This window comes from Grus americana, chromosome 3, assembly GCF_028858705.1.
Source record: "Grus americana isolate bGruAme1 chromosome 3, bGruAme1.mat, whole genome shotgun sequence".
In the NCBI taxonomy this organism is placed as follows: domain Eukaryota; kingdom Metazoa; phylum Chordata; class Aves; order Gruiformes; family Gruidae; genus Grus; species Grus americana.
This window is the reverse complement of record NC_072854.1, coordinates 84,423,172-84,446,129: the sequence shown is the minus strand read 5'-3', so window position 1 is coordinate 84,446,129 and position 22,958 is coordinate 84,423,172.

The following is a 22,958-nucleotide window of genomic DNA, read 5'->3' as shown; positions in this document are numbered from 1 at the left end:
TTCATTTTTTTTAATAGGAAGTATTACTTCATTGTTTTATATATTCCTTTAAATTGCCTCAATAGATACGTGCAGGTGGCACAACAGATGCTAAGAGATGATAACATAACACACTGTTTTAGAAGAGAAGTATGGTAGGATCTGATGAATTCTTCCGCAGGAAGAAGGATCTGATCTGGTACCTTGGCAGTGACTCCACCCAGTGGGGCGTACTGAGCCACTGAGAAGAAAGTTGTGAAAAGTAATTTGGATTATTATGTAGTCTCATTCAGCTGGCTGAGGTACTGGGAGCTTTTTTGTCATCTCCAGTTAAGGAAGAGATGTGAAATAGGTACAAATATTTATATCTGCATGTGTACACATGTGTATATACTTATGTATACATATAAGCATACAAATAATTATAAAAGCATTTTCTAATATGTAAGCAATCCTTTTTTTTTACCTTCATATAATTTTTTGAAATAATACTGAGTCCTTTTGCATTGAGAAGCCATCATCTTTGAGCTGAGAGGTGGCGCTCATGCTTCTACAGGCTGTCAGCAGACCTTCAAAACTGGAGGGAAAAGCCTGTGGGCAAACGACATGCCTTTTCTTCGGTTTGCAGCAGGTGGGTCCTGATGGTTTCAGCCAGACACCTGGCAATGCCTGCACAGGTGCCAGAGGGGCAGGCGCAGAGGTGTGGGGAGGAGATGCGGCACGCGTCCCTGTCTGCACCAAACCTCTCCACTGAGCCTGTCACTGGGCTCTGGATCCTCCTGAACTTCAAAGCTGCCTGGTAAGCAGTTGGGGAATGGTCTGCTCTCTGCCCATAATAGGTTACTTCATTTTCAGAGCAGTTTTAAGGCTCAGAGGAAAATGCACAGCTGCACATATATGCCAAAAATCCTCCACAACTCATTCAGTTGTGCCTCTCTGCTCAGCTGCTACCAGCTCACATCCATCACAACCATGGCAGGAGCAACAGCCACACGTTTCTGCCTTGAGGCTTAACTGGGTTTTTTTTCCAGAAAGCTTATTCATAATAATCCACATGCAACAGGAAGAAAAACCTTTGGCTTTCACTTGCAGTATGTTTCTTTAATGGAATCAATATCCATTTCCAAGACGTGTTTGTCTAGTGTATTGATCCACTACCTCCAGCTCCTCTTTTGTCTGCACGTTTCAGTTCCGTGGTCATCCAAGAGATTTCTACATAAAAATTTCAGTATGTCAGATTATCCTGAATATGCCTTAAAGAGCTTAAGGATAAAATAGGAAAACTATTTCTATAAGTGTATATACACACACAAACACACACATGACTTTGGTAGTGTAAGGAAGTGTAGAGTTATAAAATCACCCTGCATAGCTGGCATGAACAATCCAGTTCAGTGCTGAGGTCAAAAGATGAATATGCTTGAACTTATGTAGAGGAAAGATAGATAAATATTTGCAAGGAAAGAGATGGATAGGAACTTCTTTTTTTTTTTTTTTTTTGATTGCTTGGAATTACATGTTTAATATGCCCTTGGTAAAAAGCTATATTTCATAGATGGGAAAATATAATTTTGATAATTATACTAAATAAAGCTAATATAACATTTTAACATGACAGTAATTTGTAAGGATATACAACTTACATTGTGCATAATGGCATTTATGATTAACTGAAATCCACAGCTTTTTTTTAAAAAAGACAGCATAAAAATCTACTGGAAAGAGGATAAGAGAGCCAGACAATGCTAAAAATTATTGCATGTAGATTGGAAGACATCCAGACCTCCATTAAATATCTGAGCTCTCATGCTTGTTATACACAGCTTTTTACCTTTTAAATGCACATCACTCCTCCTCTGCTTCTACATAGATGCAGAAATGTATGTATATTTATGTGATCCAGGTGCACTGCTAGACAAATAAAAAAAAAAAAAACAACAACTCAAAAAGTAACAAATAAATTTCCTTCTGGTGAAAATAAAGAAGAGCGAATGAGCCTAACTTGCTAATAAATTCTCACTTCTTAGCTTCCTAGGTAAAAAAAAAGGATGATTCAGGAAGATTCTTAAAAAGTTCCTGGTGAAATCTGATCCATCACATTCTGCCTCTTTAATTATGAATTTTTCTATTGTGAATTCCCAGAATGTTTATTCCTGACTGAGCTTCCCAGAGGGCTATCACACCACTCAGATTTTATAGGGTCTTCTGCACAGATTAATGGGTGTTCAGTGGTGGAAGATTTTGTACCCAGACCTCGTAATCTAAACGCGTGCGGTGTATTGGTTACAGGGCACTTTGGCAGAACCACGAGTGGGGCCAGCAGCGTGCCGGACAAGGTGACATTTCAGGGGACTGGAAATGTGGGTCATTCCAGCTATTTCTTCATTTCACAGCACAACTCGCCTCACAGTCTGTAGGGTTCCATGCTGCATTTATTTACATTGCCAACTGTTACCTTTCCCATTTTGCACTTATGCAGAAAGGCTGAACCTTGTGTCCATTGTTCAGCATCTGCCCCTACAAATCTCGTGTGTGAGCATCACTTTGTACATGCACTTTCTGAGAAAACAACAATCACAAAAATGTCCTCGATAGCCTTAGATCCCTTTGAGATGCCAATGTCTTTATATTTTTTATAGGTTTTTGACTTTATTTTGTGGAAAGTGGGAGGAAATTACTTTTGCTCAGAAATATTTCTCTGCTCAGTTCATACATTTTCCCACTCAGCATTTAGTGAGTCAGTCACAGCCTCTGTTTTGAAGCAAGTCTACCTTTAGAAACGCTATACCCACTAAGTCATTGGTAATTCAGTGAATCTCTGGCACGTACATTATAAAACTCCTCAGGGCATTTCAATATTACCTCAAGAAAAAACAGACAAACAAACCCAAAAAAACCCAAGCTCTCATAAATACCTTTCTTTCCAAATTTCATGTACTCCAACCTAAGAATGCCACAAGGGTAGTAAAAAATAAGTGGTTCACCTCTCTGCAGTAGAAAAGGAGCAGTAAGATTTATCCTGTGTCCAAGATGGATTCATCTTGTACCTATTCTAAGTTATATATATACTACTTCTATTTTCTAAATATTCTGAAGTCTTAGCTAAAGTTCAATATTGTAGTAAAATTAAATAACAGTGCCCAGATCTATTAAAATCCTAATATAACTTCAGGAAAGATATAAAATTCTTTAAGTTACAGTATAACAGTTCCTAATGCAAATACCTTAATTATTATAGAAATGTTTAGGTTGGAAAAGACCTTTAAGATCATCAAGTCCAACCATTAATGTAGGATTGCCAAGTCCACCACTAAACCATGTCCCTAAGCACCATGTCTACGCGTCTTTTAAATACCTCCAGGGGTGGTGACTCCACCACTTCCCTGGGCAGCCTGTTCCAATGCCTGACAGCCCTTTTGGTGAAGAAATTTCTTCTACCATCCAATCTAAACCTCCCCTGGTGCAACTTGAGGCCATTTCCTCTTGTCCTATTGCATATTACTTGGAAGAAGAGACCAACACCCACCTCGCTACAATGTGCTTTTTCCTGGAGGATGGTCTTCTCTTCAGATATTTCAAAGTTTCCTGTTAAAATAATTTTCACATGCATAAGAAATGCCAGATCATTCTTAGTTTAAGCATGAACTGAGGAAAGAGATTTCCCTTCAGGCTAATATATGGTAAGTCATAATTTCAAATATAAGAGGAATATAAGTTATGAAACTATATGACATGTCCCTTTTTAATACTTTGAAGTTGAATTCTGAAAATTGATTATCTGCATAAGACATAAAAACTGGAGATAACCTTCAACCATTGGTACTGGAAAGGGAGTCCTGATAACATCTGGGGGAAAAAAATTAATGTTTCTCTGAAGTGCATTGGTCTTGTAAAAATATATTGACAAAGTTTAAGCATGAGAACACATGCTGTTTTTCTCTTCATGAACTGCAGCACCTCATCACCAAAGTTTCATGCTCTGTTCTACTTCTCATTGACTGTATTCCCCAAGGGCAAGGACCGTACTTCATATTAAGAACCCCATTAGTCATGGTGTCTCTACCTCTATGTTGACGTAGCTTATCCAGGGTAAGTCAGGAGGTGACGGGCAGAGCTACTTCATCTCCCCTGCTAGGGAAGTGGTAACCATTCACACAACATCCCCTCCCTGAAAAGGCATGACACATTTTAATTCTTACATTACTAAAGGACTGCAAGTATTCAAGATGACTAGTCATATCCACAAAATTATATTCCCATATTCTCTGGTCTTACAAGGAGCTCATCACTTTCCCTTCTCTTTTCTGTACTTTCCATTCCACCTTTTTTTTTCTATTCCATCTATTTTTTCAGATTTATTGCTGCTTTTTTTTTCCACTTACAGAAATACTTCAGAAATATTTACTTATATTACCCTCATGAAACACAAAATTAGATGGGTAGAAAATTAACTCGAGTAAACCAGCATTCTGCTTTTATTTCCCCTATTAGGACAGCTTAGAATGCTTGGAAGTTATAATTCATGTTAATGCAAATTATAACACAGTGTATGATACATAAAAAATTCTGAAAACGCGTTTGGTCGTCTTCTCCCACCCTGCATTCTGCTCTTCTGGGCTGGCTTATGAGAACATACCTCTCTAAATAGGTCTTTTTTTTTCCCCCAACAAAGCAACTGTTGTTCTGTTACAGAAAGCCCTCAGCAGGAAGCTTCTGGAATTTCTCCATCAGAAGACTGAATGAAAGACCACAATGTAAAAAGGTTATCATACTGAGCGTGGTGCCTGGAGAGACATTCAGAAAACCTACTGTGGTAATAGTAATCACAATAGGAGGTGCTACACTTTTGCAATAGAAAGAAAAGACCTATAAATACCATGGGTTAAACATGAATTAAAACATAATTTGTTTGCCTGTTCCGTGTTTAAGATCCAATTACATTTGCCTCTGGTATATGATTAGTCTCCCTTTTCTGCTTCTACATAAAAGATGTCGTAATTTTTCTGAAATAATTAGGACTAGTCACCACCACAGCACCAAGGGTGTGATCAATGCCCCATGCTGCCCTCCATTCCCCATGGAGAACACATCCACATCCAAAGGAAACAGTATATATTTCTTCATCATTAATACCTGTTGTTGCTTTCTTACAGTGTCTAGGCAGTGCAGAGCTTCTGGAAGCCCTCCAAATATTTCAAGATTCAGGAGAAAATTAGGTTTTAAGAAAGTCTATCTTCTATGATTCTGTGTGAAAACCTTGAAAAAGAATTTTCTTACAGTTCTCAGCTATAAAGCAAGCTCTGGTATCAATATCTCTGTACCTGGGTAATCATATGGTTCAGAAAATATTGGTAGCAAAGTCTAAATATCCTGTCTTTCCATGACATCACTGACAGACTGGGTTTTTCTTTTTTTTAATGGGGTAGGAAGTGCTGTGTTATTGAACAGGTTTCCCTTTCCATGAAATTTCTGATGATCTCAGTTGACTTCTAATATCAGTGTTCTTGTGGCACTTTGTGGATTGCCTAGGGTCGTTTGACCAACCCAGCTCCATCTCTCAACTCAAATTTAACTGCCCTCAGCCCTTCTCTCTCAGAACTCAAGTCTTCATGTTCTTGCCATTACCTTTCTCAGGACATAATCACTGGGGGTTTTTATTATTATTTTTTTCCTCCTGTAGACCACTGAATCCTACAGGTTCCTAAAATAACTTTGACCATCTCATTGGATGGTTTGTTGGGTTTTTTGGGGGGTGGGAGGAGGAGGAGGTGGTATTGTTGTTTCTCTTTCTGGGACAAGGGTTATATTTGAAAACAAAACCTCTCTGGAAATTACAGCTGCTTTTGTATACATGGCTCTTTTATTTAGTAGTCACTCATCCTTTGCCAGAATGCCCCAGAAAGTGCCCAGTCCCAGGGGGCAGATTTCTTTTTCTTACTGTTTCGTACCTGTGGATTCTCTGATGTAGTCTCCCTCTAAGGTCAGGACAGTACTCAAACAAGTCCACATGCTTATTCCTAATAATTTGTATACGATATTTCAGAATAACTTGTGACTAGTGTTTCAGTGCTTCAGTTTCATTGCCTCTCAACAGCTCCAATACTGATTTTGATTCATGCACGGAAAGAAAAGGTTATAAAATTAACTCAATACTCGTAGAATATCCTTGATAATACACGACACTAGATGTTTCAAATTTTCCATGGTTTTGCTTCACCAAAACACAGAATTATTGTGTTTCTCTATATATTATGTTATTTATTCCTGGAGTGAGATTCTTAAACAGTTGCCACAGTTCATTTCATTGCAGTGGATAAAATAATCCTAAAATGCAAATACTTTTCAAACTATGTTCTCTGCAATATTTTCTGGATCCTCCTGGGTGAAAGGCTGTATAAGAGTATGTCTGTCATCGTTACCTGTCTCTGAAATACGGATGCAGAAGACATTCTTAGCCAGCAGTCTGATTATGCCAGGTACCTAAACAGTTGACAAATTGAAATGAGATTTGCTACTGGCCTTCTATCAATCAGAGGATGAGAATTGCATCCTGTGAGCAAACAATATTGTAGGAAATTTGCATGGAGATTACATAATTTTAAAGCATTTTAAGCTGCTGTACTATTCATAAGAAAGCATATTGCAAAAGGAATTATAGGAATAATATTGTCCCTGTATGTGAGTGTTATCCACATAAGTGTGGTGTTTCAGAGGTGTATCATGCAGAATCAGGTGGTGTTTCCTGATGAGTAAATATATCAAAGGAAGTATGGGGAAAACTGTAGAAGTAGGCAGCCTGGATGCAAGATTAAAATGATGATTTAACTGTTATATCAGAGGCACGATAGACTAAATGAAAACTGAAATATTAATGTAAAAGGATATAATTTGAACAGCTAGTGTTGTTCTTCAAATTAAGACATTGAGGTATTTGGTTTTTATCAATTGTGATGGGTGATCTAAAGCACATTCCAGGTTACTAAAAGAACCGGCTAATGAAATCTCAGTGATCACAGTCTGTGAATATTCAGGAACAACAAAGAAAATTGAAGAGTGTAACTGTCTTCAGAAAGGAAAAAAAAATAGTAGGAGTTTGAGACTTGCAGATTTTATCAGATTAATTTTGACTTCTAGAAAAATACTGGAACAAACAAGTGAACTCTAAACATCTAGAAAAAAAACCCCAATTACATCAGTACTATTGAATCTGGAACAGTAAAAAGAAAATCACATCTGGTAAATCTCGTAAGTAATCTGTGGAAATGTTGTTCCGATGGAAGCACTGCAGCATGGATCCCATGACTGGACAAACCTTCCTGAGAGAGTAAGTATCAATGTGACAGAATGGAAGGACGTGCAAGTGAGATTCTGCAGAGGTTAATATGTCATTAATAAGCAGAATGAAAGAACAGAGATTGTGCTAATTACATTTGTAGATGCTTCCAAGCTGGGAGGGACTGCTGAAAGATGACTTCAAACTCATCAAACTGGAGACTATTTAAAAGAAAACGGACAGAATTCAACAAGATACTATGCTTCAGCAGAAACAGTTGTCCATGCAGGATTGGGAACAATTACCTAAACAGCAGAAAACATCCTGGGTGTAATAGCAAATCATATTTCAACATGAACCAGCAATATTGTGCTGTAAAAATAAGCAAATGCCATAGAGGTATCTATATACAGGAGTACATCTATAGGACAGTAAATAGTCCTTTCATTATTCAGCTATGGGGAGGTCTCAGCTGGAATACCTTGTCTATCTTCAACCCTTCAAGACAGATGCAAACCAGCTGGAAAATGAAGTGGAAAGCAATCATCACAAGTCTAGAAAGTCTGATGACATGAGGAAAGAATAAAGGAACTAGGGGTTGAATAATATAAAGAGGAAAGCAAGAATAAATTTTTAAATCTCTAAGATGTGCCAGCAAAGGTGAAGCATAGGTAATTACTGAAACAGATTTCCTGGGGGAGGTCTAGCATCTCTTTATCAGGGGATTTTGAGCACCAGTTCGCAGCCTTTCCCAGGCCTGTGATTCCAGTTTAATAATTTAAACTGGCATGCATATTTCTGCTGTCTTCCATGTGTTAATTCTTATACACAGGGTACAGATAGGTATTTATACCTATTTGAATCTGAATAATTCATGCACAGAAGAGGAGCAGTTCTCAGAGTTTAGCACAGTGGCTGACAACTATAGGAAACACTCTGCTACCACACACTTCTGCTGTGGAGTCAGGATTTCAACCACAGCTTGGACACCAAGCAGCGAAGCTTGGCTACGGTGGAAACGGAAGGAAATTTCATTGAATTAATTAGTTTTGTCTACTCATGGATTTAAGTTATTCATCCTTTAGCCGTGTATCTATGCACATCTACACAAACAGACAAAAATAGGTAGCAGAAAATGGCACAGCTCTATACCATATAAATACATAATATTCTATTTGATTAAAACAGTTTGATAGAATTCTTTATAAGAAAATGCATAGGCTTAAAAGTTATAGTCAGGTACCCGATGCTGTGAGAATCTGCTGCAAAGCCAAATGAGGCATGAGGAGAAAGAGTTAAAGAGGAAAATAATACTGTGAGGGAAATCAAAGGAATAATGAATCAAAGGGAGGAAAACCAGGAATTTTCTGAAAGCATCTAACAGGTAAAATATCTGCAAGATGAATATTCACAGAGTGAATAATAGTAAATGCTGTAAAATATAACTGGATGACAAGGGAATTTTAGCCTAAAAGCCATCCTATATAGAACCTATTTAGGGAAAAAACAAATGCTTGATATCTTTCTATAGCAATAACCCATGGCAATTTCTGCCTTCTCTCCTGGTATTCTGCTGAGATTTCTGTCTGTAGACCCCTCTAACTCTTATTTGGCTTAGCAAAATCTTTAGTTTTGAATATAGAGCGGTGGGAATTATTGAGCTACTTATCACTCAACTGTACTTAAAATATTTCAAAATGTTATGCTTTAAAATAGACACATCTTTATAAAAGCAAGAAAAAATATTCAATACTAGTTATTTTAGGAAAAAAAATCCTGTATTTCAGGAACATTTTTCATTTAAATTTTCTGTTGATCTTTGAAAGCTTTGGTATCCTTAACCTTTCCAGAGGTTGAAGGTGACAGCATAACATCTCTGAACTCTCCATGGCATTAGATGGCACTATACCCATATAGTTTATGTCCTGTCCACCTGACAAATAATCAGATCTCCATGTCATGTACCAGAGGTGGAGATAATTGACAGTCAACTCTTTAAATGCATTAAGTGGGTGCATTTTATATGCCCATCAAAAAATAAAAATGTACTAGCTGATGAAACTACTGAATGGTTTAAAAAAGCAGGAAGGGGAAAGGTCAAATTTGCATTCTGCCACACGTGGCACAGTGACTTACACTGACACTGATTTCTCAAGAAATGTCAGGACACTTCCATTTTGTCTGAATTTTTCTCAGAGTATTTTGGCAGAAAATTTGGAAGTAATTACACCAAGTAAATCAAATTGGACATACCATCACAGAATTGATATTTAAAGCTCATTTGATGACCTAGTAGTTGCAATGCATTTGAAAAGCAATCCATGTTGAGGATTCAATATATTTAAAATAATGTCGGTAGGAATAGGAAAACTTGGAATGTATTACACTAATGTGCACTTGTCCCTCTGGCATGTTTTTTGTTTCTTTTCCATAAGATGCTTCCTAATTAGCACAATTATTTGTATTGAAGGCTTGCTTTTATCAACTACCTACTGATGTCTTACAAAGAGTATTGCTGACCAATATGTCTTTATTTTCATACTGTTATTCTTGCTTTTTTTCTTTTTCAGGTAATATTTTCAAGGTCAAAACAATTTTTCACAAGAACTTTACATTAAATCTGTGATTGTAACAAAAAAAATATTTTGGGGTCTCATTTTTTAACCAACAAAGCTTGTGGCTAAACTCTTCTTTGTTTTTAATTCTCCAGAAATGTGGTGAACAGTTTAATATCAAAATCATGGAAAGTAGCCATTGTACACTTTAAGTGTATGTTTCACCAGCACTTAATTATACACAAAATTAAGACCCATCGGGAGTGGGAGTTTGTTTGTTTGTTTGCTCATAATGTGAGACATACATTAACTCATCTGCAAGAATCATAGAATCATAGAATGGTTTGGGTGGAAGGGACATCAAAGATCCTCTAGTTCCAACCCCCCTGCTGCGGGCAGGGACACCCTCCACTAGACCAGGTTGCCCAAAGCCCCATCCAGCCTGGCCTTGAACACTGCCAGGGAGGGGGCAGCCACAGCTGCTCTGGGCAACCTGTGCCAGTGCCTCACCACCCTCACAGGGAAAAATTTCTTCCTAATATCTGATCTAAATTTCCCCTCCTTCAGCTTAAAGCCATTACCCCATGTCCTGTCACTACACTCCCTCATAAACAGTCCCTCTCCAGCTTTCCTGTAGACCCCCTTCAGGCACTGGAAGGCTGCTATAAGGTCTCCCCAGAGCCTTCTCTTCTCCAGGCTGAACAGCCCCAACTCTCTCAGCCTGTCCTCATAGGAGAGGTGCTCCAGCCCTCTGATCATCTTCATGGCCCTCCTCTGGACTCACTCCAACAGGTCCATATCCTTCTTATGTTGGGGATCCCAGAGCTGGATGCAGTACTCCAGGTGGGGTCTCACCAGAGCAGAGCAGAGGGGCAGGATCACCTCCCTTGACCTGCTGGTCACCCTTCTTTTGATGCAGCCCAGGACATGGTTGGCTTTCTGGGCTGCAAGTGCACACTGCCGGCTCATGTTGAGCTGCTTCTCCACCAACACCCCCAAGTCCTTCTCCTCAGGGCTGCTCTCAATCCATTCTCTGCCCAGCCTGTAGTTGTGCTTGAGATTGCCCTGACCCTTATGCAGGACCTTGCACTTGGCCTTGTTGAACTTCATGCGGTTCACATGGGTCCACTTCTCAATCCTGTCAAGGTCCCTCTGGATGGCATCCCTTCCCTCCAGCGTGTCGACCACACCACACAGCTTGGTATCATCAGCAAACTTGCTGAGGGTGCACTCAATCCCGCTGTCCACATCGCTGACAAAGATGTTAAACAGTGCCGGTCCCAGTACCGACCCCTGAGGAAGGCCACTCACCACTGGTCTCCGCTTGGACATGGAGCCATTGACTGAAACTCTTTAAGTGTGACTGTCCAGCCAATTCCTTATCCACTGAGTGGTCCATCCATCGACTCCTTTCTGTCCCATTTAGAGGCAAGGATGTTGTGTGGGAGAGTGTGAAATGTTTTGCAGAAGTCCAGGTAGATGACATCAGTTGCTCTTCCCTTATCCACCAATGCTGTAACCCCATCATAGAAGGCCACCAAATCTGTCAGGCATGATTTGCCCTTAGTGAAGCCATGCTGACTGTCACCAATCACCTCCTTATTTTCCATGTGCCTAAGCACAGTTTCCAGGAGGAATGGGATGAAGAATTCAGGATAAATTCAAATACTAATGGAAAGTTAATATTTGAATTGCTGATTAAAAATGTGTTTTAAAGGGATTTTCATATACTTCATGTTCTTTCCCTACACCTGAATTTATCTATTAGTTGGCTTTCTAAAATTTAGCTGCTTATACTTCAGAAAAAATAATGAAAATAAAAGGTGATAAGGAATATCCTTATCCTTTGCTGCTATTCAGACAGGCATTTTTGTCACGTATTTCTGCTAGTTACTACACTTGTTAGAATCGGTGTGTGATAAGACCTGTTTGTGCAAACTGACACAAAACTGGATTCGATGCATGCAGTGAGAAGGCAATGTTAAATGGCTTTATGAAGTACGTCTTTAGATCCAGAGGAATCACTGTCCACAGAAAGTCAATTTCTATAAGGGATTATATTGGATAGATTTGAAAAACTTTATATTATTAAACTCCTTTTTTGAAATGTTACAAGAAAATGGTGGAGAAAATTCCACTTCTTTATTTTGGACTTACTGAAATTTTGATCACAATGCAGTGGGCCTCTTTGCCCACTGCATTGTATATTTACCAATATTTACCAGTATAAAATGGAAGTCTAAATTTTCTTGCCACAACACTGTGAAATAATGGTTGGCCTAATAATTCTTCAGTTGTTCAGCAAGGAAGGTTGCATGCGCCCATAAAATCTTCAGAATCAGATGATTTTAGATCATTCAGTGGTGAAAAATGAAGCAAATCTCCCCTCCTTACCCTGCAAAAACCCCCTCACAGGTTGCCTGAGTATGTGAAAACAAGAATGAAGGACAAAGTTTTGCCTTGTAATCAGAAAAGTAATTGATTCTTTTAGGGAAAAAGGGGAAAATATAACACTTGCTGCCTCCACAGAGGTTTCTACACCCTTAAGTTGGGTGTTAATTTTGCGGTAGAACTAAAAGCTCTCGAGGACAGAGCTGTTACCCATGGAAACCGTTTCTGCTCCCAGTGGCTAATCCACTTTGGAAACTTCCTGCCCTCTTCTGCTCATTTTCCCCATTTCCCTTCTCAGGGGTCTCAATATCTTTAGTTGTTACATATAAGAAACTACAAAACATATATAATTAGGTTTTTAAGATATTTTCTTAATGCCTGAAGATTTCTATTTATTAAAAAAAAAAAAAAAAAAAGGAAAAACCATGCTTCCTTTTTCTTTTTATTACATGCAAAGCATGATTAATTTTTACTGTCAAATTGAACATAGTTTCCCATAGATGCATTCCCTGAGTCACTGGATTAATTTCGTCAACTTCACTTTGCATTAAATAGATCACTTATGTCAAAATGTTGAAATAATATTGTTTCACCATGTAAGCTTGGTGAAATGCTTCAATTAACAGTCTCTGAGACCCTCAAGAGAGCTATCAAAACAAGGAAGACTAGAGTAGATCTCTCTAGAAATGTGTTCATATTCAAATGAAGAAACAGAGGAGCTAACATTCAAAATTAAGTACATCTTTTGCATCTTACTCTTGTACACATTTTATTCTAATGGAGACAGAACAGAATTACAAGAAAATGGCTGGGTTTTCAAGAGTAGTGTAGAAAACAGTTGACAGGTCTCCTGGTAGCATTACATGCTTCTCAATAGCTTTTGTTTTTCACACCTAGATTCTATTGACCTTGTGGGAATTGCTGCTTTCTTCTTTGTTAAATGTGTTTTCAACTCCAAGGTTGCAGATTAAAGAAAAATCTAAATACATGAGTAGATTCAGAAACGCTTAGGATACATGTCCGTATCTGTTTACAATAAATACACCTACTTTTTTTTCTGGAAAAGTTCCCAAAATCCAAGAACCCTCAGGGTCCTTGAATATTAGGAATTGACAGGCATTTAGCTATTTCTGTGATCTTGTTTCCACATTCCTAGTGTTTTTTTCAAGTTTTTAAATTCTAAATGCATGAAAAAGTTATTCTGAAATATTTAAGTTAGCTTCTTATCTATTACATTTTTGAGAAGCTGCTGGTCTCATCTTTTTTAAGTAATGTTTGTTCTTTGTTTTACTGTGAAAAGAAGGAGTCAAGAAGGAATAGATAAATAATAGGGATAGACAGTTTCCTGAACATCTGCCAATAATCCAGTTGCTAACAAGAAATAAAGTAGCACTCAAGGAAAATCAGAATGTGTTTCAAAAGACATTTGAATTAAATTGGTGTTTGTCAGGGGCTTGCTGGGGAAGATAAAATCTGTCTCCCCTATAAATCGTCCTAGAAGATTTCTAAATTTCAAATGCTTTTTCTCTAAATTAATTGTGCATAGGAAGAGGGTTTTTTAAAAATATGTTGTCTGTGATTCTAAAGCTTTCCAGTTGAGCTATATTCTCCTTAGAGGTCTAGCTTGTATCTCAGGAAAAGGGTGGCCAGGCAGCCTTCCTTCCCAACACACTGAAAGCTGACGTGCCTATTTCCAAACTCCACCTTCTGTGGGAATACAACATAATTTATGCTAGGAAACTATCAAATGTACATGAACAGGCTCTCCTTTTCTGAAATATCTGAGTATTAAAAACAGTGTTGAAAGTGAAAGACTGCAGCTGAATTCCTTCATCTGCATAGGAGAACTGAACAAGCTTTTCCCACCTTCTATCGCAGCGTCCTCTGGGTATCTGCTGCTCAGGCCATCCCTGGCTTTGCCTCGCAAGCTGGGCTACAGTCAGCAAGTAATTCAAGATGCAGTCATCAAAAGAAGCAGCAGGAATAATAGCATCACTCTAAGTTCAAAATCTGGTTTATTCACTTGGGAGGTAGAAATCCTGGGCAACAACTCTTTTTCAATGGTAATTCAACATTTTTTACCGATGACTTTAAAGTCTGGAAATCATGGATGAGATTGCTGGAATATCATCACTTTGTCTCCAGATCAAGGCAGTTTATCAATTTATCAATGACACATAATTAATAGGCAGTCAGTGAACTAACTATAAATGCAGTATCACTAGTAGTAATACAACAGATACACCACAATACTAAACACTTCTGAAATAAATTGTCTAAAAACCAGGATGTGCACACTGGGATGTGGGGCGAACTTATTGCTCCCCTTGACGCCTCTCCCCTCGCTGGGCACAGGCTTGCATCAGCATCTGACCAGGAGGCAGCTCTGTCTGGCCTAGGCAGAGAGGTGCTGCTGGCAGGGCGACTTTTGACGGCATCAAACCAGGTCTTGTCTGCTGCTGTGGCACCCTCTTCTTTCTCCCCACCGCTACAGATGTTCAGGTTTCTTTTATGCTTCCCTTCAAGCTGACTCCTCCTTTGCGTTGACTGCACAGTCAGTTCTGCGTACGCCGTCTGCATCCACCGTGCACGCTCCTGTTACCCTCACACAGCAATTGTCATCCAGACAACTTTGCCAAGGGTAGGCTTTGTAAGCACCCCCAAAGCTGCCATACTTTGAGAGAAAACAGGAGAGCAGGCACAGTGATACATATCTTCCTCTCTGCTTGAGTGGACTGTTCGTTACCACTGATTTCTGAATATTGATGGGTTCAGAACAAAAATGTTACTTCAGTGGTACTATAGGGTTGATTTTTTTTGTTCTCTTTGTCTGTGCAATGTAGCTGCAACTTAAGCTTTGGTTGTCATCAAATCACTCAACAAATAATTGAAAGGGGACTCCTGTCCTCTCTATGTGGTTGTGTCTAATTGCTTTTTAGTTGATTTCCCAAATGAAGGCTGGAGGGTTTGTTATTTTGACTTACTATGATAATGGGATGGGGGAAATGCAACTCTACAAAGGTGCACAAAAAACCAAGAATTAATTTCCACTTGAAAATACAAGCACTGAATTACTGAACGCTCTTCACTTTTTGCATCTGTCTAGCTTAACTACTAATCAATCTTCTTTTAATTTTGGATAGATGTCATAGCAATCACTAAATAATTTCCATCAGAGGTCATTCTCTGGCTTATAATATTCCGGCATTACTGTAGTGCTGAGGAAAGAAATGGAAATTGTATCCCAAGGATCCTGTAACCCTACCTGTCCATCTTTTGCATGCCCTGGTGGCCTCCCAGGGGCTGTTTACACCACTGTTCTGCCAAGGACAGAGTGAATCTGCATCCTGACCTGGCAGTGCTGGGCATGGATTAGGTAAAGGGGTTTCTGTGGAGCAATCCCCAGCTCCAGACCACAGGGGAATGTCCAGACCTGATCAGAGCTAGCACATATGTGCTAAACTGTGTTTAGTTAATTCTCCTTAGAGTGAAAACACTCTTGCACTTGACCACTGAAATAGGGGCAATGCCTAAAGCCATTAACCTCTATTTACACTAGGGGACTGACCTCAAATTAGGTAATTTTTTTTTCTTTAAAATTACTGTTTTGGGAATAATCTGAGCAATGCTATGTCCATTTTTTCCCAAATTTTTAAGTAAAAAATAGAGTATGATGAACATTTTGAACTGTGTATCAAAGTAGCAAAGACCCATAAGGCACCTAGTAAGTCAACAGGAACATCTCTACTTAAAAGACTTAAACGACACTTCCTTATTTAAAAGAGTGTGTAAAAGTCCAAAGTTTGCAGGTTTGTATAATCAATGCTAATCTCCACACATCTTGTACAGTGATGTGTAACTGAATGTAAAAAAGACTAGATGAACAAAAGTTTCCCACCAAAGGTATTGTCCAAGGCTGATCAAAGTCAAACTATACTTGAAAATTTATTTCAGCTATGAATTGTCAGTGCAAGCCACAACCCAAATCAATAACCAGAACAGCATGTCCCAAAAATAAAAGATAGGAAGTGGCTCAAAATATTAGAACTAATCTCTCAAACATTTGCAATGCAAACATATTTCTACAACACAGCATCACAGCAGGCCAGTCTACTGTTAGCTTTCTAATATGCTATACTGTTATACCAAATGTCGGATATGCTTCTTGTTTTAACTGCAATAGTGTAAACATGACTATTTTAACTATGAATTTCCATAATCTCAGAATTTCATTTATGACATCAATGATCAAATTCTCATCATTTCTTACTTCTCAGAATTGCAGCCACTATTTTGAAACAATTTTCAAAATTTTCAAAAGTATCAAACCAATTATGCTTTCACAAACATGTTCCTGTGTTTCAAAAACAAGATATGATGAAATGTTTAGTTTGGATAAAGAATAATTTTTTTCAGGAAAAATAAAAAGCAACATGTTCCAAATTGAGAAGACACTTGCATTCAGTCTGGCCCCACGTGCTCTTTCAATATTGTAACCATAATAACAACATCAGAACATCATAACAAAGCAATAGTGCAGTTTATGAGTCAAAAGTGAAATCTCCCATGATGGTTTGCATGTAATAGGTACTATTACATTTTACTCTGTGTATTTGATCAAATCTGTGCACACACAAATCTGTGTTTAGTTAATTCTCCTTAGAGTGAAAACACTCTTGCACTTGACCACTGAAATAGGGGCAATGCCTAACAGAAGTAATGGAGCCTGGCTAGCATTCATTTACACAAAGCTTAAGCTAGTGAGCCAAGAACTACGAGATTTCCATCTGTCTACATCCTTCACAATATTTTCAGATAATGGTGCATGGTACAATATAAAAATACTGGAAATTTGATCTGTATTTTTTGCGCACCCATTTTAAGTCATTTGCCCACTGGAATGGAAAAGAATCTGCTAATGTGTTTTTAACACACAGCAGAATAAAAATAATCACAAATTCCGTTTAGTATCACAAAAACTTTGATCCCTGAAATGTGTCCAAAACTCTTTCTTAAACTAAATATGCTTGTACGTCATTTGGCCGCAGCAGTTAGTGCAGTAGGGCATCAGTTATTCCTTCTCACCTAAATATTTTTTCCTTGCTTTCACCGACTGTGAAACTATTTTGTTTGAAATTATAATGATCAGTATAAAACCATCAGATGCTTAGCAACACCAGCATCAAATGATTTCATGACCTGAATTGCTCCATTTACTGTCACTATAACTGCAGCTCTTAAAAGACATTGATACATAATAGCATTCTGTGTTAATTCTATAAATTTTGTCCCCTTTTCCATTGCAAAACTAAAAAGTAATAGGATTTTTTTTTTAAAGGAACCAATATTTAAAGATTTTTGTTTCTACAAATTTATCATCAAAAACTCTTGGGGACCCAGCTATCTGATAGCTCTTTACCACCGTGCTACACCTGAGTTAAAAGATCATAGGCAAATGCCAAAGGCAGGCATTAAAAGCCACTTTGGACACCGACGAGAACAATTTGGCATCCCAGCTCTCATGGGGGGCAGCATAGAGGGGTCTGCCTGAGGCACCGGTCCCTTGGCAGAAATGTGGGGACATCTGGAGGGCCTCAAGGAACTTTCATTGTCAGTATAAAGATGGCATCTTTGTTTTTAGGGTTCAGCGAGAGCACGCCATGTCAGAGGTTTCACCGGTAAGCGCTGAAGCAATCCAGCCTGTTTGCAGGGAGAGACATGAAGACACAAGGGAACCAGATGACTTGCTGCTGGCCGTGAACTGGGCTAGCACTAGCATGTAGGGAAGACCCGTGACCCTCTAGAGGAGCCAGACTTCCCTTCCCAACGCAAGGCCGTGGAGCAGTGGGGACCAGGAGCCTTCCGTGGTGTCTCCCCACCGGGCATCCATTCCTGCACAGGGCAGACCCATTTCCACTGTGCTCCTTGGCTCTGCTTCCCACTCTGGCTCAGAGTCTTGCATAGAAAGAACAGAGGACTTGGCTTCAGTGATAGTATTAGGAGGGCACATCTGACATTCAAACTGTTAAAATAGCAGCTGGGTGGGTGAGAGGGTATTTATTCCATCCATTGAATCTTAAAGTCAGTAGCCTCACAAAAGCTTTACCTCTTCGTGAGTCTAAATCAGCTTTAACAAGCGTGCTATAATTTTCATAGGGTGTAAACAAAGCAGTAGTAAAAGCTCATAATCACAGAGTTTGTATGAAGTGAGCAGCAAAATACCACAGGGGGTAATGTTAAGATTGGTTTTAATATCATGGGACATGGGAGAGTTATGCATAACATATTAACTGAATGAATGCTGACCACCAAGTAGATTCAAATGCTTCTGTGGACCCATAAAGGAAGACAGCCTTATTTAAAATGTTGGGAAAGTCATTAGCTTACCCCACAGAGATGTAAAGGCAGAATAACCCCGAGAGGTACCAAGACCATTGACTCCCGCTGGAGAAACCAGCTTGCCATCCAGGCAGCCTGTTGTGCACTCTTGTGCCAGACTACAAATTGGACCTGTGTAATCAGATTTGATCAAGAAAAACGGCTAAAAATCCAAATGCATACTGTGCTAGTACTTTCTTTTTTGCGACTTATTGGCTGTCCCTTTATTATTGTTTTCAAACTTTTGAAACAATATGACACATTCAGATAGAGGAACATGTTGTGATTCCCACAATCCTTCCCGAGTTGTTCTGCAAAGATGTTTACTCTTGCGGTTTTAACATAGCCTTCCCACTGCTAAGACACGCTCATTCAGCAGTAGACAGATATTAAAAGTCACAAGTGCTCTAATCAAATCTAACATACTCATCTTTTAAGAAAGAGAATTTCTACATGGCATTTTGTCTTTTTCACATAGAGCAAATAGACATTGGCATACTATACGTGTGTGTGGTAGGCAAAGTGACTCAGTGTTTTCTGCCACCCTCCTTAGAACTGAGCTGATGTTCATCGCCTTGTATTCTTTGGAGGATGCTTGTCATTAAGGCATAGAGTACTGGTTTGTTGTTGAATTTATAGGTTGAATTAATGAATATAAATGCATTACAAACCTCTCACATTTTTTTCCCTTTAATTTTCTTTTGTGTAGTATTTTACTTCCATGTGATAGTTTTGCCCTTTTCATTATTACATTTTTGCAAAGCTTTTAAAATGCTTAAAAGATGCTTAAACATGATTTTCCTGTGATACAGAAAAGAAGACAAGGAGGATACGGAAGTTGACAGAGACCATGTCAGAGACAGGACCCATCAGGAGACTTTTTTGATCCTAGTGCCAGCCAGATATATGGAAACTTAAAATATTCTAAAAGGAACATGCATCTGGTGTAAGGCTTTTGCTTCTATGCAAACCCAAATTGTAATTTCTAATTTTTAATAAAGAAGATTTTTAAAAAGCAGACTTTTAGTTTAGTCAGCTAAACAGTATGCATAATATTAGATAATAATACTCAACATACATGTTTCAGGAACTCCAAAGAAAATTTCAAGAAATGTAAGGGGTCATTTTTTTCTTTAAATATAGGTAGTTTACAAGAGACAAGAGTGTGTACACATATATGTCACAGAGGGACATCATCTCATTCAGGATATTAATTTCCCTGACCCATAAGTCAGTGGGACAGACACTGGGGTCTGAAGAATATTACATGTCATTTGCGTATTTACCCAATGTGTAATTTCACGTAAGTCACTTATTTTTTATCCATCTCTTGTACACTACCTATATACTGAGGAAAAAAAAAAAAAAAGAGATTTATAAAACATTTTGAAAACTAGAGATGACTGGAGGTCTTCAGTTCTTCAGCTTTATTTCTGCTTCTCTTCCAAGATGAGAAATGTTGGTGAATTTTTGCAGGAAACTGTAGCTGTTTTGGAAGAAAGTGCAGATTCTGTTTCCATAGCACCCTTTTCCAAATGTCTTTTTTGTTGTTGTTGTTCTTAAATTCCTCCTTCTTAACGAAGCAGGTTCCTTTTCTTACAGTATTTCTATGGATAAGAAACTTCTATTGTCTATATATCTTAACAGAGGAAATACAAAGATTTATGCATATTTTTTAAAGTCAGAAGTCCTTTATGGAGTTAGATCTCAACAGCTTTATATGAGAATGAAATAAGCACTAAACGTTTGCCAACACCTCAAGCCCAGATAAATCACTATATCTCTGATTGTTTTGAGAAAGAGCCAGCTACAGGTATCATAAACATTTTATAATCTTTAAAAAAAAAAAAAATCGATTTAAGAGGTTAAAACTGTATTTCATGGAACAAAAGGCCTTTTTTAAATGTAAGCACCCTAACTGAAGCCAAGAAGTGCATTGTGGCTCCAGTGGACGTAAAGTAAAAGAAGCCATTAGAGTTGCAAGGCCAAAACGATGGTTGTGGTTTGTTGATACACTTAATTGGAGACAGCTCCAGACCACCGCCAAAAGTGGCAAAAGTCTCTTTTCAGCTCCCTTGAAACCTCTTTCCCCTCCCTTCTTTGGACTGAGCAATGACAGGGTTTCCAGGCGGGAGCCTGAATTAGCTCTAGGTTGGAAACACGCTTGTCCCACTCACGCTGCATGCAAACTCCCCGTCAGAGCCCCAGTTTCGGCCCTGAGTGTTTCCCTGTGCCCTGTTAAGATCAGAAGCCACTAGTGAGAAACTCTCTGGCTTTCCTAGGGTGAGCACAGGGAGGGAAGTCCTGCCCCACATCTAAGGGTAACCTCTGGGTGTGTATCCTTGTTGGTTAGAGGCAACCCGGGTCAGTACATCCCCAAGCACCTTTTACATCTACAGGCATTGGTCTGCCAGACACCCCAAACCTAGTTATTTCTGGGGGGAAAAAAAAATAAATCTTTTTTTTGTAGAAGCTTTCTGCTATTTTTAGCTCTGAACCATCCCACTGCAGCGTCAAGCAAGTGCCAGCAGTGGCGCAAGGCAGAGCAGGACCTATTTCACTGGCTTGCCTTGTCATGAACCTGTGGTCCTGGACTCAGCTACCAGGGGTGTTCCCGTGCGTCCTCACGGGCTGCTACGCTCACAAGTGCCTGTACACAACATTTCTGATCACAGTCCTGCTGGTGCTCACTTGCCACGTCACAAATTGTGAAACGTCTACTTAGGCACTGCAAAAACAAATTAGCATAATTTGATTTTAAGTCAGAGCAATTGCTCTTCATGTGTATCAAGCTTGAAGTGTGCTGTTTCTGTTGAAGACCTGCAAAAGTGTTGCATGCCTGAAAGTCTGTCATTCTCTAGCTATATTAGTTGCTCTAATGGAACATATTACTTCTCCCTCTGAACACTGCTCCACAGGAGAGGCTTATTTTTGAGTTTTAACATTGAAATTTCTTCAGAGTAGAGATTTTTAGTAGGTATCTGAAACTACCAAGTGTTTGCCAGCCCCTTACTGTACAAGATATAATGAAAATTAACGCTTTACTACTTTTTAATAGACCTGGGTGCCTCTACTTTTGCTCAAACCTGGATGCTTTGTAAGCAATGTCCTTTCTGCAGCTCACACTTGTTTTTTGCAACTGAGCAGCTGGTGCTATTTCAATGCAAACACTAACACTCCCTTCAAACTGCATTAAGGATTTTTTTTGTGGTTGTTAAGATTATATTGACCTGTGTACAACCATATGAAATGCAACCTTAGAACTGCACAATCAAATGCACAGAAAAATCAGAATATGCTGAATGTGTCCAACAGTATGGTCAACATGGCCTTGTTTTTGTTTCCTGTTCACATATATGCCTGAGAGTATTGCTTTGCCAGGAAAAGGTCTATTTTTCAGTATATAAGACATTCAATGCTGTTAAATTTTCTCTTTGGATCTATAATTTTTTCTATTTTTTTCCCCCCATTGTCAGTCTGTATCCTAGTTGTCATATGTTCTTTGTATTGATGTACCAGTCAAACAATGAAAAATAAGTGGCTAAGAATATTAATTTTAAAAATAAATTTATTCTAGTACTCATGGATCTATTGTGTTTGTTTCCTGTGGTCACATGGTTGAATTTTATAAGCACAAATGTTTATGTAAAGAGAATTTTGAAGTCACTTGAATGAGCACACATTGACAATACATCCTGAATTTTTAAGTACAAGTGTCAGGAGTACTTGATCACTCATCCAGACAGGGAACAGAAATAAAACCCTAGGCCTGCTGAGCACAACAGCCACAGAGAGGCAATCATCCAGCAAACACAAAGAAGTGAGGAATGAGTGGAAGTTTTGGACTGAAGGTAGCTAAATTAATTTATAAGGGGGAATTAACAGAAAAATATTTTTGTAGTCAATAAATAATAACTTGTGTCATAAGAAAAACTCAGCATCAGGATAGTGTCCATCTAAAAATTAGAATTGCTGGATAACTGATGAAAGCAAATGAGCAATAACCACTTGTGTTGTTTGGGAGGTTCAGCACTGACTTTTCAATTACAGAAGATTTCAGCTATGGCTATTTCACCTTTTGGCTTGAGGTGGAGTACAGCTGCAGCGGGAGCCCAGCTTGCAGCCATTCCTTCCAGGTGGAATTCGAGGTAAGCCCCCAGTCAGGGAGAGCCGCAAGGAAAGTCAGAGCAGAGAAGAACTGGTTCATCTTCTAAAAGTCCAGCTTAGTAATAAATGAGGACATTGGTAAAAGATTGGGAGTAGTCACATAGAAAAGAAAAAAACCCCAAACCAATCAACTTTATTAGGAAGTTGATCATTCCTCCCATATTGAGGAAGTGTCTTTATGTGGTAATGGGACTGGGAGATGCTGATTGAAACCA